At 44.6% G+C, this 15000-nt stretch overlaps 1 protein-coding gene across 5 annotated transcripts in view; it reads left to right on the forward strand.

Annotated features, from left to right (window-relative positions):
• LOC138950503 (uncharacterized) overlaps positions 1 to 15000 on the forward strand; it is a 291738-nt gene that overhangs the window by 256160 nt on the left and 20578 nt on the right. Inside the window, exon 1 of one of the 5 annotated variants that reach the window (XM_070322226.1) lies at positions 10310 to 11695. The exons of 3 other annotated variants lie outside the window; for them this stretch is intronic. The gene's annotated coding sequence lies outside the window, so the exon portion shown is untranslated. Of the gene's footprint in view, positions 1 to 10309; positions 11696 to 15000 lie in introns of those variants that run through there. One more of the 5 variants, XM_070322230.1, reaches the window with a different exon arrangement.

Here is a 15000-nt window from a genome sequence, read left to right on the forward strand (position 1 = left end):
CACCACACACACACACACACACACACACACACACACACACACACACACACACACACACAGATCCACAAATAATACACTGACGTGGGCTGTTGTGGAAGTCCTTTAAATCTCATTATTATCGCACAGCTCACCGTTAATTTGAACAAGCCATATTCTCGAAGGATCCTTCCAAAGCTTCTGCACACTTTAACAATCGTGAGAAGTACCTTTTCAAACATGTCGGCGCGAGTGTTTTTGCCGATACCCTCAATGAATCTCTTTTACTCTCGGACAGCAGCATCAGGGCTCTCGTAACAGTTTCCTCCGATCTTTTGCTTTAAATGTAAAAACAGGATTCAGGAAAATATAGTGAACGGAACATCAGGCACACATCCTAATCTGTTAGAAATTAGATTGATTTGGAAGCTGTGTAAAACGGGACATTGCGGTGTTGTAGCATCAACCCTCAAGTACCCGTGTTTGGTGACAAGCTTTAAACACCACAGGCAGGCAATGATGCATGTACTGCTCTAAGGTAACCGTACGCTGCTCCCCTTTTAGAATTGTGGCGAGTTGCTCTTATTGAAAAATAAAAATGGGACCACCTTCTTCTTGCCAGTGTTCCGAGATCACCAATAGTTGATAGGGGTGGAGCCGTTTATGAACATCAAAACGGCTGATTGATGTGTTGCCCGGGGTCAGATTGATAGATCCAAGTCCCCATCGCCTGTGACAACCTTCACAAAATCCTCACACTCTATGTGTTGCCCGGGGTCAGATTGATGTGTTGCCCGGGGTCAGATTGATGTGTTGCCCGGGGTCAGACTGATAGATCCAAGTCCCCATCGCCTGTGACAACCTTCACACAATCCTCACACTCTATGTGTTTCCCGGGGTCAGATTGATGTGTTGCCCGGGGTCAGATTGATGTGTTGCCCGGGGTCAGATTGATAGATCCAAGTCCCCATCGCCTGTGACAACCTTCACAAGATCCTCACACTCTATGTGTATGTACATGTCGAGACATACCGCCTTTTGAAGACCAGAAAGAGCACGTGCACCCGCTGTCTGCAACGCTTGTGTACCCGTAAAGGCTTGTGCCAGATCACATCGATGGGTGCCGATTCAACTATCTATGTGTCCTTTACCTCCGTGTGTGTGATTCGTGCACCATCTCTCTTCAACTTTGTAACAGCAGCAACGTTTGTTGCAGTAACAGCATTCAACTGTCGGTCTGGGCGGGTGTCAACTTTGTAACGGCAGCAACGTTTGTTGCAGTAACAGCATTCAACTGTCGGTCTGGGCGGGTGTCAACTTTGAAGACGTGTCTACCCGATTTATATTCATTGTACCAGCTGTAAGTACTCGTTTCTAATTCCAATCCCCGCCCCCAACCGACCCCTCTCCCAACACACACACAACTTAAACACAACACACACACACACACACACACACACACACAAGCACACACACCCACACACACACAAGCACACGCACGCGTACAAACACACAGACACACACACACATGCACATACCCACGAAACATACACACACGTGTGCACACACAGACAGACAGACACACACACACACACACACACACATACACACACACACACAAACACACACACACACAGATCCAAAGACACGGTAACACACCCACCCCCTCTCCCCCCTCCTCCCCCCTCCCTCACACACACATGCACGCAAGCACGCACATACGCTTACACTAAAACAGACACACACACACACACACACACACACACACACACACACACACACACACACACACACACACACAGATCCACATACACACACTTACCCTCACCACACAACCACACCCATACCCCCCCATCACAGACACACGCACGTACACTCAAGCACACACAAACAAACTCACACAAACACACACACACACACACACACACACACACACACACACATGGACACACACACACACCTCACACTTTGATCTTGAATTCTCGTTACCTTGCTGTCCAGAGGGCATCATGTCGAGTTCTTTGCATGTTGGTTGAAGGGAAGCACACACATCCCCAGACACACTAACACTCCCATCCCCCCTCTTACACACACACACACACACACACACACACATGCACTCATACACGCTAACACTCCCACCCCCTGTCCCAGCACCCCCCCCCCCCCTCCCACACACACACACACACGCACGCGCACGCACGTTCGCACGCACGTACGTACGCTTACTCTGAAACAATAACAACACACACATACATACACACACACACACACACACATACACACACACACACACACACACACACACACACACACACACACACACACACACAATCGTAACAATCCTTTGAGAGATGTTTATACATCATTGTTGTAATTTGTGATAATGTAGTGGGGTTAAGATGTAATGTATATGTATGATGATGTATTCTGTGTCGATTGTGAATTTATGGTGGGGTGGGGTGGGGTGGGGGAGGGGGGGGGTACGATGTAATTTAATGAACGATGATGTACTTGGTGTTTGATAGTGTATGATTGTTAGTTGTAGATATAGTGCGATGTCTGATGTTGTAATGTTTGTGCGTGTGTTATAATGCAATATGTTATGATGTAATGTATGATGATATATTCGGTGCATGATAGTGGAGGTGTGCTTGTTAGTTGTAGATCTAGTACGATGTTTGAGGTTGTAATGTTTGTGCGGGTGTTATAATGCAATATGTAGCCGTATGAGGGTTCCAGTGTGTGAGTTGTACATGGCCGGGTGCTAGAGTGCTGCATGAATAAGTGCATGTGGAGCTGTATGACTGGGTGAATTGTGGGTTGCGTACGTCCGAGGGGCACATGTAGCCTGTGTGTCTGAAGTAGTGGGTATGTTGCGTAAGGGTGTGCTGATATTGAACTTCAGTTGTGTTTTGTAAATGTCTATGTATCAGTGTAGCATGTCTTGCCACACACACGCCAAATTTCCTTGTATTGATGAGGACAATAAAACTTCTTGTATCTTGTATCTTGTAAACTCCCTTTTTTTGCGCCATGACAAGCAAGTTAACATTGACGGGTAGTGTTCTTTAAAAGCTGTTTTCTTGGAAAAGGAAAGTTTGAGATAAATGAAAATTTGTGTCATCGCCGATAAAAGATTGCAGTATGCATACGTCCATGTAAATAGCATGAGGCATTGCGAGGAGCTGGGAGTCTAAGGACTTCTAGAACACCTGAAGTAAACACACAACACACACACACACACACACACACACACACACACACACACACACACACACACACACACAACCACAGACACACACACACACACACACACACACACACACACACAACCACAGACACACACACACACACACAGACACACACACACACATACACACACACACACACACACACACACACACACACACACACACACACACACACACACATACATACACCACACCCTCGTCTCGATTCCCCCCTCTACGTTAAAACATTTAGTCAAAACTTGACTAAATGTAAAAAGTGGTCCATATTAGGGGCCCTTCCCCTATTGTAATATTTGCCATTGACGTCAACGTTAGAACCATTATGAGTGTAACTGTCTGCCACTTGCAAACAGGCGCTATGATGTTTTTTTAATGTAAGTATTGGTTCTAATTCTATCAACATGTTGCAGATTTGCTGACTTGCTGATTTGGTTTTCGTGTTGGTTGTTTGTTTGCTGACTTGCTGATTGATGTCGTTGTTTGTTTGTTCGTTTGTCTATTGTTTTTGTTTATCCGTAATGGACATTTTTATTGGATGTAAGGACAGGTTTAAAGAAAAGGTGTAGCTTTAAACCCCTTTCGTTGTAAAATGTATTTTTGTATCATCACTATCACATCTGTCTGTGAATCTCTGAAGGAAACATGCTTTTCACACGTAAAACAAAACATTCTGGTGAATTTCAACGAAGCAGTACAATGTAGTTTATGTAGCTACTGGATATAGATTAAGCTTGCACTATGTTATCTGAACATCGCAACAACAGCAACAGCTCACTGCTGACATGCTTGACTGAGCATTAATCTCGAAAAAGCCGTTTTCAGGAATCTGTATTGGAGTTGTATTCGCTGTGAGCTGCCGGTAACAATTAGATGTAATGTGAAGCTTTCATTACTATTAATGTCTGCTAATTTCAACATGTGTCTGATCCATTCAGAACACAACAGGCAATGTTTATCATTGATCCTTATCTCCCCCTCTTCACCCCCCCCAAAATCATCTACCATCACCACCCCCCCACCATCTACCATCACCCCCCCCCCCACCATCTACCATCACCCCCCCCCCCCACCATCTACCATCACCCCCCCCCCCCCCCCACCCCCCTTCTTCAACAGAAATATCACAACCTTTGGTCGGCTACTTTGTACGTGTGTGTTAGTGTGTCCGAGAGAGATAGACAAGAAATATTAAGATTCTCCACTATCTTGGTTGTATTATGACATTTGTTAAAATTTATAGTAACAAGAAAGCACCTACGCGGTTCATACTTCACACTAGAAACTTAATTCTGATGAAAACAGTTACTGTAAAGTCATTTGAAGTCACATAATAAAAATCACAAATGGTTTAGTAGAGCAGACCACAAACTGCAGAGCAAAACATGTGTGTAAAAATGTGATTGAAAATCAAGTCCGTTTGTCCACTGGGATGCCAGGCAGCAGTCATATGGGGTCGCTCAATCTGCTCAAATCCAGTCTAATGGGGTCGCACGGACCGTTAAATAGGGACGTCCCCATTTAACGAAAGCGTCCACATTTGACTGCTGTCCAGTGACAATCGTCCCCATTTGTCGGTAAAACCACAAACACACACACACACACACACACACACACACACACACACACACACACACACACACACACACACACACACACACATACACGCAGATCCACAGACACACTAACACTTCAACCCCCTCTACCCCCACCTCCACATACACACGTACACACACACACAGATCCTCAAACGTTTTAATCCCCCCCATCCCCCACCTCCCCAACCGCCCAACCGACCCCTCTTCCAACACACACAACCACACACACTTAAACACAACACAAACACACAAACACACACACACACACACACACACACATACTCACACACACACACACACACACACACACACATCCACAAATACACTCACACTCCCACCCCCCTACCCCCCCATACACACACATACACACACACACTAAGACGCACATCCCATCTCCCACCTCCCCCCTCACACACACACGCACGTACGCTTACTCTCAAACAATAACACCTTACACACACACACACACACACACACACACACACACACACATACGCACACACACACATACACACACACACACCCACACACACATACACACACACATACATCCACACAAACACACACATATATATATCCACAGACACACTAACCCCCCCCCCCCAGCCCCAGCCCCCTCCTACACACACGTACGCACGCACACAGACACTTTAACACACAAAATACACACACACAAAGACACACACACACACACACACACACACACACACAAACAGATCCACACTAACCCCACACTCTAACACGTACACACGAACGCATACACACACACACACACACACACACACACACACACACACACACACACACACACACACACACGCGCGCGCATATTCTCAGACACCCTCACCCCCCACCCCATCACACACGCACGCATGCACGCATACACTTAAACACACAACACACACACACGCACACATACAGAGATCCACAGACACACTAACCCCCCCCCCCCCCAACACACACATAAAATCACACACACACGTACGCATGCATACGCATGAACACACCACACACACACACACACACACACACACACACACACGCATATACACACACACACACACCAGGGGCGGACGAGGGGGGGGGGGGGTTCTGGGGTTTCCGGAACCCCCCCCCCCCCCCCAGCCAAAAAATAAAAATATTTGTTTGTGTTTTTTTGGGTTGTTGTTGTTGGGACACATTTGCAGCCCGATTCCGAACACGTATGAAGCTCCTTCCACGCAGGATGCTTAGTGCTGAGTGACAGCAAAGACTGACTATATGTTGAATGAGCTATGCATTTCTTTATTTTACATTGAGTTTCAATTTTTGGGGTAATAATCAGTGACAAAATCTGCTGCCTGAAAGTGGTAATGATCATCCTCAGAATGCACCAGATTGCACCATTTTGCATCCTTTTTTTCAAATTTGTTCACACCCATATCTTCACAATAAATATACTTTTTGAAACCCCCCCCCCCCCCATAAAATTAACTGATCCGCCCTGCACACACACACACACACACACCTCACACTTTGATCTTGAATTGTCGTTACCTTGCTGTCCAGAGTGCATCATGTGGGGTTCTTTGCTTGTTGGTTGAAGGGAAGCAACCCAGAAATTATGGCCCTTCAACACTTCATTTCGGAGTTGGCCTCTTTGTAAACACTTGCACAATCTCCGCCAAAGGTAAGTACCGTACACTACCTTGTATACGCCCACCCCCCTAAAGCACCAATGTCGATCGAAAGTAGGGGGTGGGCGTTTACTTGGTACTGTACCCTGTGCAGGATCAGTTCCTCGTAATAAATAGCGACATTTGAACACATGAAATAACAATGTTAAATAGGATAGTTATGTTTCTGAGCAAAAAAATGTGTACCCTCTTTCTCTGTGACACACACGTGTTATCGTGAGTGCCAGTGCCAAATTGCCACAATATGGAACCTGGAACCTAACCACAAGAATCACTTTTCGTGATGGTTTTTCAACAAATACACGAATCTCGAATAAAAACTGAACATGATGACTCAAGATCTGCGTCGTTTTACCAGCATTAGCAGCGTGTGTCTAAACCGAAATCACAAAATGAAACACGATATCTGTAGTCAGTTCGTTTGTTCTGATCCAAGTATTGAAGGGGGAGTACGGTGTGTCAAACACAGCGCATTCAAACAACACTTTGTTCACTCGATCTCTGTAAAGTCCCCAAGGTCGAGCTCTGCAATATCAAATGTGTCTCACAAAACTCCGTCACTTTTAGGCATGGCTATTCAGTGATTGCAGACTTTGCAAAGTGAAACCAACGGCATGATTGCAACGCAGCATCCTGTCATTATTCACTCGAATAATTATGTCCGTATTGCGTGCAGATTTAAAAAAAGAAAAAGAAAAAAATTAACACCGGTAGTCCAAATGTCGGGGGGTGGGCGTTTTACAAGGTGCAGTATCTACCCTATGCACAGTTTTAGTTAACTTTAGACCCAAAGTAGGGTGTGGGCGTTTGCTCGATACTGGGCGTTTACAAGGTAGTTTACCTTATTAGGATGGTGGCAACAGAAAACTCAAATAATTAATATAAATCTTCTTCTTTTTTATTTAAAAAACAAATGGTTTAACTATCCACTTTAAAACAGTTGTTTATTCAATATATCGGTAGATACATGAAATACCTAATTCATTGGTGTGTGGCTATCACAGTATTCAGAACCTAAACAATCCATGGCTATCACATTATTCAGAACCTAATCAATCAATGGCTATCACAGTATTCAGAACCTAAACAATTCATGGCTTTCACAGTATGTGCCTACACAGATCCACAGAAACACTACCCCCCCCCCCCCATGTGTGTGTGTGTGTGTGTGTGTGTGTGTGTGTGTGTTGTGTGTGTGTGTGTGTGAATGTGTGTGTGTGTATGTGTGTGTGTGTGTGTGTGTGTGTGTGTGTGTGTGAATGTGTGTGTGTGTATGTGTGTGTGTATGTGGGTGTGTGTGTATGTGTGTGTGTGTGTGTGTGTGTGTGTGTGTGTGTGTGTGTGTGTGTGTGTGTGTGTGTGTGTGTGTGTGTGAGTTTCTGTCTACGTGTCTGTTCCTGTCTGTTTGTATGACATTCATGTGTCTCTTTGTGTCTGTCGGTCTGCCCAATATCTATCATCTCTCCTTGTCTTCACTCGTGCTTCAACCAGCACCATGCACGCATCAAAGCACACTCCAGTCAATTGTCGATGATTTGGAGACAGATTGTCTACAAGAACAAAACACTTATAACGACCCTGTGTATCGTGCCAATACCAGTTGGGTCACTGATCAACGACACTGTCAGCAAGGTGTCTCGCCTTACCTGTAGCGGTGGAAACTTGAGACAGATTGCGCTGCTTTGGGGTGCCAGGGGGTAGGCCTACGCTCGAGTTGTGGACAGTTTCTGTCTATACGTGTCTGTTTCTGTCTGTTTATATGACTTTCTGACTGTCGGTCTGCCCAATATATAGAGAATACTACATGGCTTGCTGTGTCGTACCAGATTTACACGAGTTGGTTTTATTTAAATATTGAACTGCGAGCGAAAGCAACGAGTGTAAATCTAGTACGAAACAGCAAGCCATGTAGTATTCTGTTTATCCTACATACTGTACTTACGTGTATTTTACTGAAAATGTCCTGCAGTCGAGGCAGCTAAATTGAAGACGCTTGTTTTGGAACCTCGATCTCTTCTAAAGCCTCGTGCAATCGATAAGGTCAAAGCAAAGAAACGTCACTCTGAAAGTGTGGCGTGACGTGTTAGTTCTATAAGTTCATCGAGGGTAATTAGCAAGCGCAATTTTTTTCTTTCTATAATGACGTTTGTCTCGGTGACTTTGGCATCATAAGCAGTGGAAAAAAACAGGTCCCTGCCAGACTTGCTTGACATGACCTCATTTACATGATAATTATACACACGTGTGATTTGAACGATTATTATCTCACGAGTGTCTCTCTCACGTATGTAGGATAAATATAATCTCTCCTTGTCTTCAATCGTGCTTCAACCAGCACCATGCACGCATCAAAGCACACTTTAGTCTATTGTCAATGACTTGGTGCCAGGTTGTCTACAGGAACAAAACACTGACAACTACCTTTGCTATCCTGCCAATACCTGTCGGGTCAAAGATCAGTGACAATGTCAGCGGAATGTCTCGTCTTACCTGTAGCGGTGGAAACTTGAGACAGATTGCGCTGCTTTGGGGTGCCAGGTGGTACGCTCGAGTTGTGGAGAAGAAAGATGGCACGCTATGATATATGTCTGGCTTATATCCACTGAGGCCATTGAAAGGTCTACACGACATTACACATGTGTCTGTCTGTCTGTCTCTCTCTCTATATATATATACATAATCATATGTGACCCTCCACCACGGAATGAGTCGCATGTCACCTTTGCATGATTTTCATATTTTTACATTTTCCTAATGAGGTTTTTATGCTCTATGCAGTAGTGAAAACCGTTTTAGAAAAGAGCAAAAACTTTTCGAGTTATAAGCCTGTGACTACGGTTTGTTTGTTTGTTCGTTCATGGGCTGAAACTCCCACGGCTTTTACGTGTAGGCCTATGACCGTTTTTACCCTGCCATTTAGGCGGCCATACGCCGCTTTCGGAGGAAGTAACTAAGGTGACCCTCACACTGTTACCAGACACCCCCCCCCCCCCCCCCGGAATTATAATGAGCCTAGCGCAGGACCGCGCGAGGTGACATGCGACTCATTCCGTGGTGGAGGGTCACATAATTATATCTCTCTCAGACACACGAATTAACTACTTCTAGGAAAAGCACACAGTCTTTTCCCCCCGTATGTCTGTCTGTCTGTCTGTCTATTTATCTCCCTCTCTCTCTCTCCCTCTCTCTCTCTCTCTCTATCTCTTTCTCTCTCTCTGTGTCTCTCTCTGTCTCTATCTCTCTATCCCTCTCCCTCTCTCTCTATTTCGTTCTCTCTCTCTTTCTCTCTCTCTCTCTCTCTCTCTCTCTCTCTCTCTCTCTCTCTCTCTCTCTCTCTCTCTCTCTCTCTCTCTCTCTCTCTCTCTCTCTCTCTCTGTGAGACACACAGACGACTTTTAGGACACGCGTACCTTTTGGTTCTTCAATATACGAACTATGAAGTTCAGCTAGACAAGAGCAAAACAGGATAGTCTGTTCCCGGCCCCCACCCTTCCCCTCACACCAGCCCCGCACGCACCAAACGCCGCGTGGGTCCATCGAAAAGTCTGAGACAGCACAACGGCTGGGGACAACGTGTCGTGACGACAAGAAGCATTGACAACTTATACAGCGCGAACTCCAGAACAGTTCCATGCTTTCCGCGCTTTTCATATTGCATACGAATGACACTACGTCGTATCACGTGACCGGACTAAACCCCGCCTCTCGACCCTCGCTGTCATCGTCTCTAAGGACTCGTCGTCAAAGCAACACCCAGGGCGTGTTGCAGCTGTGTGTATATATTGACTTTATATATTTCATGTTAGTGTTACTTGTGCCAAACTGCTTCAAGGTGTCAGGCGAGTTCCCTCCGTGCTGATGACTCTCTGCATGGTGCCCAGGAAACAAACTCAGGACGTCTGTCTGTAACTGTCCGTCTTAATCTTCGTCTACAACTGTGGGCTTGCCTATTCTGCCACAAGCTCGCACACGCATAAACCATAGACTGCTGTGACATGTTACGTGTTTCTGCATACATGTGAACACTAGCTGAAGCAGACAACTCTGCGTCACTGTGAACACTGACTGGCAGCCATCCATAGATTACTGTGAACACTGACTGAAGCAAACATCGCTATATAACTATGAACGCAGACTGAAGCAGACATCGCTAGATAACTGTGAACACTGACTGAAGCAGACATCGCTAGATAACTGTTAACACTGACTGAGGCCAACACATTTCGAGGAAGGCGTCACTCTCTGAGGATTGCTGTCTGTGAACACTGACTGAGGCCAACACATTTCGAGGAAGGCATCACTCTCTGAGGATTGCTGTCTGTGAACACTGACTGAGGCCAACACATTTCGAGGAAGGCATCACTCTCTGAGGATTGCTGTCTGTGAACACTGACTGAGGCCAACACATTTCGAGGAAGGCGTCACTCTCTGAGGATTGCTGTCTGTGAACACTGACTGAGGCCAACACATTTCGAGGAAGGCGTCACTCTCTGAGGATTACTGTCTGTGAACACTGACTGAGGCCAACACATTTCGAGGAAGGCATCACTCTCTGAGGATTGCTGTCTGTGAACACTGACTGAGGCCAACACATTTCGAGGAAGGCATCACTCTCTGAGGATTGCTGTCTGTGAACACTGACTGAGGCCAACACATTTCGAGGAAGGCGTCACTCTCTGAGGATTGCTGTCTGTGAACACTGACTGAGGCCAACACATTTCGAGGAAGGCGTCACTCTCTGAGGATTACTGTCTGTGAACACTGACTGAGGCCAACACATTTCGAGGAAGGCATCACTCTCTGAGGATTGCAGTCTGTGAACACTGACTGAGGCCAACACATTTCGAGGAAGGCATCACTCTCTGAGGATTGCTGTCTGTGAACACTGACTGAGGCCAACACATTTCGAGGAAGGCGTCACTCTCTGAGGATTGCTGTCTGTGAACACTGACTGAGGCCAACACATTTCGAGGAAGGCATCACTCTCTGAGGATTGCTGTCTGTGAACACTGACTGAGGCCAACACATTTCGAGGAAGGCGTCACTCTCTGAGGATTACTGTCTGTGAACACTGACTGAGGCCAACACATTTCGAGGAAGGCATCACTCTCTGAGGATTGCTGTCTGTGAACACTGACTGAGGCCAACACATTTCGAGGAAGGCATCACTCTCTGAGGATTGCCGTCTGTGAAGGTAATTAACATTGTGATCGTGGATTAACTGCGCTATCTTGATTGTTAATTCTGTAATCAAACAGTGTCCGTTTGCAAAACTATACTCGTGTGATTGTATTCGTGATATTGTTTTGTGATGCTATTAAACGTGACAAGGCCTTTGCAGGGGCGGAGAAGTTAAGCCAGAGGAGGGGGGGGGGGTTACAACTTGGAGTCCAGGGGTAGACCCCTTGTGGGGAACAGGGGCAAGGCGAAGCCCCCCTGAAGCTGAAGAGTTTTAGCTATTTTATGAACAATTTGTGGCTTATCCTTGATTTTAAACATGATCAACTAGTGTCAGCAGCCACTCATTATTTCTTTTAAAGTTAGTATTAAATCTTTTTTGACAGCCGGGGGGGGGGGGGTCCGGAACCCCTGTTGCCACCCCCCTAATCCGCTCCTGCTTTGGTATGCTTATATTACCTAATCAATGCTTGTGATAATCACAGTACAGATAATTGGCCGACTGCGCTAGAAGCCTTGCGTGTCATCCGCTCACACAGTGAAGGTGTAGATTACAAAGCTGTAGATGTGAAAGTTGTAGATTTCAAAGCTAGTCGATGTGAAAGCTGCAGATTACAAAGCTGTAGATGTGAAAGTTGTAGATGTGAAAGTTGTAGATGTGAAAGTTGTAGATGTGAAAGTTGTAGATTTCAAAGCTAGTAGATGTGTAAGCTATAGATTTCAAAGCTAGTAGATGTGTAAGCTATATATTTCAAAGCTAGTAGATGTGTAAGCTATAGATTTCAAAGCTAGTAGATGTGTAAGCTATAGATTTCAAAGCTAGTAGATGTGTAAGCTATAGATTTCAAAGCTAGTAGATGTGTAAGCTATAGATTTCAAAGCTAGTAGATGTGTAAGCTATAGATTACAAAGCTAGTGAATGTGTAAGCTGTAGATTACAAAGCTAGAAGATGTGTAAGCTATAGATTTCAAAGGTAGAGGATGTGAAATCTGTAGATTAGGAAGCCGCACTAAATTGAGCGTTTTAAAGGGTGGACAGATTCCTCCCTATCAACGCTGCTTCTAGTTTCAGCCGGATTGCCATCTCGGTAGAAAAGACGTTAAAACAAAACCCGACAAAACAACGTAACCATCCAGCATGGCATGTGTAAGCTCTGACCGTCTCCGGGAAGTTATAGTGGTCCGTTAAAGGGACTGTTGACATTTAAAAGGAAGATCACAATATAAACATGTATTTCTAACACTCACTGTACCAAGGATGCATTACTATATATTCATACAATGTCATATTCTCGTGTAAAGAACACTTCCTCACCCAGCCTGTCACCCCAAAACAAAGTCTCATTACATCAGACAGTCACGAACCTTGACGGTGTGTAGATGTCAGGCACACTCGCCACTTAATGTATTTACATATTCTTGTAAATCACCAGACAGTTATACAAACTATAAAACTCAGACTGAAAGGCAAGATAACTATACTAGACAACAAAAACATTAACACGCTCTACTGATTCTTCAGCGCAGTTTGAATGACACGCCCTTTGATCAAGTCACACAACGCCAAGTCCTGTGTGCTGCAATACATTCTGATTTAATGGCAGCCTCACTTCCGCCGTGTTATTACAACCTTGTAAAATTACATTTCTTCGTTCCAAGTTTAACATTACTAATGCAGATACCTTACAAGTCTTTATTTTAAATGTTGGCCACGGTTGTAATACTGTCCATCTAAAACAGGTAACGATATCGCAACCTCTTTAACAAAACCTGGCTTGCCGGATTTTCACATCTCAACCCACGAAAACTTCATCACTATTACTTTCAACAAGAGTACGTCTGTAACTTCCTTTTTCATTCAACGTAATTCGCCCAGACTACACCTACTGCCAAATACATCGTCCCACACAATCATCAGGTGGTTCAACTGTGTTTGTGTGCACAGTATGTTGGCATGTTATCAAGCATCACACTGTGTTTGTGTGCACAGTATGTTGGCATGTTATCAAGCATCACACTGTGTTGTGTGCACAGTATGTTGGCATGTTATCAAGCATCACACTGTGTTGTGTGCACAGTATGTTGGCATGTTATCAAGCATCACACTGTGTTGTTGTGCACAGTATGTTGGCATGTTATCAAGCATCACACTGTGTGTGTGTGCACAGTATGTTGGCATGTTATCAAGCATCACACTGTGTCTGTGTGCACAGTATGTTGGCATGTTATCAAGCATCACACTGTGTTTTTGTGCACAGTATGTTGGCATGTTATCAAGCATTACACTGTGTTTTTGTGCACAGTATGTTGGCATGTTATCAAGCATCACACTGTGTCTGTGTGCACAGTATGTTGGCATGTTATCAAGCATCACACTGTGTTGTGCGCACAGTATGTTGGCATGTTATCAAGCATCACACTGTGTCTGTGTGCACAGTATGTTGGCATGTTATCAAGCATCACACTGTGTTTTTGTGCACAGTATGTTGGCATGTTATCAAGCATCACACTGTGTGTTTGTGCACATTAGAAGTTTACATGGTGTTCTCCGTGTTTGAAACTAGAAGTTTACATGGTGTTCTCCGTGTTTGAAACTAGAAGTTTACATGGTGTTCTCCGTGTTTGAAACTAGAAGTTTACATGGTGTTCTCCATGTTTGAAACTAGAAGTTTACATGGTGTTCTCCATGTTTGAAACTAGAAGTTTACATGGTGTTCTCCATGTTTGAAACTGGAAGTTTACATGGTGTTCTCCATGTTTGAAACTAGAAGTTTACATGGTGTTCTCCATGTTTGAAACTGGAAGTTTACATGGTGTTCTCCATGTTTGAAACTAGAAGTTTACATGGTGTTCTCCATGTTTGAAACTAGAAGTTTACATAGTGTTCCCCCTGTTTGAAACTAGAAGTTTACATGGTGTTCTCCCTGTTTGAAACTAGAAGTTTACATAGTGTTCTCCCTGTTTGAAACTAGAAGTTTACATGGTGTTCTCCATGTTTGAAACTAGAAGTTTACATAGTGTTCTCCCTGTTTGAAACTAGAAGTTTACATGGTGTTCTCCCCGTTTGAAACTAGAAGTTTACATGGTGTTCTCCGTGTTTGAAACTAGAAGTTTACATGGTGTTCTCCATGTTTGAAACTAGAAGTGTACATGGTGTTCTCCCCGTTTGAAACTAGAAGTTTACATGGTGTTCTCCGTGTTTGAAACTAGAAGTTTACATGGTGTTCTCCTAATGTTTGAAACTAGAAGTTTACATGGTGTTCTCCATGTTTGAAACTAGAAGTTTACATGGTGTTCTCCCCGTTTGAAACTAGAAGTTTA

The sequence above is a fragment of the Littorina saxatilis genome, linkage group LG16, assembly GCF_037325665.1.
Source record: "Littorina saxatilis isolate snail1 linkage group LG16, US_GU_Lsax_2.0, whole genome shotgun sequence".
NCBI lineage: Eukaryota > Metazoa > Mollusca > Gastropoda > Littorinimorpha > Littorinidae > Littorina > Littorina saxatilis.